Source organism: Echinops telfairi, unplaced genomic scaffold (genome assembly GCF_000313985.2).
Source record: "Echinops telfairi isolate 266 unplaced genomic scaffold, ASM31398v2 ScPeMD7_7467;HRSCAF=8505_1, whole genome shotgun sequence".
Classification (NCBI taxonomy): domain Eukaryota; kingdom Metazoa; phylum Chordata; class Mammalia; order Afrosoricida; family Tenrecidae; genus Echinops; species Echinops telfairi.
Window position 1 is genome coordinate 41,091,540 of NW_022111368.1, and position 2,420 is coordinate 41,093,959.

General features: G+C 42.2%; 1 pseudogene; it reads left to right on the plus strand.

The window, feature by feature from the left end:
* The first annotated feature begins 1,507 nt into the window (after positions 1 to 1,507).
* Positions 1,508 to 1,788, plus strand: LOC115873233 (annotated as a pseudogene).
* Positions 1,789 to 2,420: the final 632 nt, after the last annotated feature.

Consider the following 2,420-nt stretch of genomic DNA (forward strand, 5'->3'; position numbering starts at 1 on the left):
TTCTTCCTCTGCCAAAATGCAGTTTGGCTTCTAACTCTACCCCTTCATGAAGTCGATGTGCATGTTTTGAGATCTCGGAAACAAGGCTTAGTCTATCTCATGGGATCTCTCTGCTGTAGTCGACACTCCTAGTCTCTTTCTTGGAAGGTTCTGTGTTCCAGGCTTCTGAGACCTTGCTTTGGCATCTGGTCCTGTTGGTTCACCAGCCTGGAGGCTTCCCTTAGGGGCCCCGTGAGCATCACTGTTCCCCAGCACTTGCCCTCACACCCTCCTTCACGCTCCTTTAGACGTCTAGCTTTCATGGTAACAAGTGCCACCTATAGGAAGAAATGGAGCAACAACGGACCTTTCTACTCCCGGAAAGTCACAGTCTCGCAAACTGACCCAGGGGCAGTCTTCCTGTCCTATAGGGCTGCTATGAGTTAGCATCGCCTTGAGGGCAACCAGTTTGGCTTTTTTTATAGGAAGAAATGATGAATTTGACTATATTAGGCCCAAGATGAAGTTGCTTATGCTAAGCCCCACATCGGCAAACTGAAACCTTAGTTCCCCACCCCCCATACACAATGAAGGGAAAAATTATATTTTTGAGGAACAGCATTTATACTTAACATTTTCAAATTGAGTGACATAGAAAAGAAAAAATGGTATTCCTCCCCCTAATCCTAGAAATAAATAAGGGTATAAAATTTCTCTAGAAATAAATAAGGGTATAAAATTTCTTTTTAAATAAGGGCACATAGAAGTTTAGTGCCAGCATCCAAAATGAACAAATAAGGGGGAAAAGACATTTACTCTAGATTTAGATTTTTCCCATGTGATATGTCTATTTCTTCTTTCATTTCATATTATCAAAGCAGTAGAGCCAAGGGATGGAGCTATATATATACACATATACCTGGTGGTTAGTGAAACTGAGGACGAAACCTCGGTTTCTACTTCTTGTAAATGCCTGCCCTTCCCAGACGAGAGAGCACAAGTTATCTGATGCATGCTCGCCCTCTCAGTTGTAGGACACTAACCCAGCCGCACAGGCTCCCATAGTCTAGATAAGGAAAGGAACGTAGAACTAAACCGTTTATTTGCATCAACGGTTACTTCTTATTCCTGTTAAACTTCGCCTCTTCCGATTGTCCTTTAAAGCTCTAGTCTGACTTTTAAACTCGAACACCACTGAATCCATGAATTGCTAAATAAAGCCAATGAGTTAAGGTAAAATGAATGTTTTGTCGAAATTTTCTCTTAACAAAAGAGAATGTTCCTTGTCAGGCAGTGTAAGATATGACAAAATAATAATAATTTATAAATTATCATGAGGGAGGGGAGAGCGGGGAGAAAGGGGGAAAATGAGATGCTGCTACCAAGGGCTCAAGTAGAAAGCAAATGTTTTCAGAATGATGATGGCAACAAATGTGCAAATGTGCTTGACTCAATGGATGGATGGATGGATTGTGAGAAGCGTTGTATGAGCCCCCAATAAAATGATTTTTTCTTTTAAAGAGAGAGAATGCGTGAATTCTGTTTCAAGGCAACGCTGAACCTCCAGAGAAGACACAATGAGCAAAGCTCATCGCCCGAGTTGAAAAAATGTGTGGACAAGAAGTTATCATTGAAATTAAATGGTGGCAGGCATGTCAAAGGGATACTTCGGGGTGTGATCCCTTTATGAATCTTGTGATAGGTGAATGTGTGGAGATGGCAACTAGTGGACAACAGAACAGTATTGGAGTGGTGGTAATAAGAGGCAATAGTGTCATCATGTTAGAAGCCTGGGAGCGAGTACAATAGCCGTGTTCAACAGTCTACATCAGTTGTTTCTACGCACCCCGCTTTCCAAAGGACCTGTTTTACTACAGTGTAAAAATGAGGTGATGTACATTTTTCATGTTCAATTTTTTTTGTTAAATAAACTTTTATAATAGTCACAATAAAAAGAGAGAGAGAATGTTCCTTAAAGCAAGAATGAGCAAACTTCATGTTGCTCTCTTAGGAATTATTATCAGGAGAGACCAATGTCTAGGGAAGTGGAGAGGGTCGGTGAACATGCGGTAGTGGGGTGGCGGGGAGGGGGTCCTCCAGTGAGAGAGAATGGCTGGTGAGCTTCAACAATGGACTGACATACACCAGTGACCATGCAGGTGGCACAGGAGCAGGATCAAAGCCAACTCCACAGAGTACCAGGGGAAAAGTGTCACAATATCATCACACTGCAGAGAAGAGACTTCATTCAGCATACACAGCAAGGAGGAAACTGGGGTGGGGAATGCGTGAACACGCCATCCCAGCAACGTCTCTCCAAGTCCGAAGAGCAGTACACAACCAACAGCTCAGGTAAAAATTAAGAACCCATAGAAGCTTCTTCCTTTCGTGTATGTGCTACATACTATTGGATCATCAATATTTTTTAAAAGACCATTCAT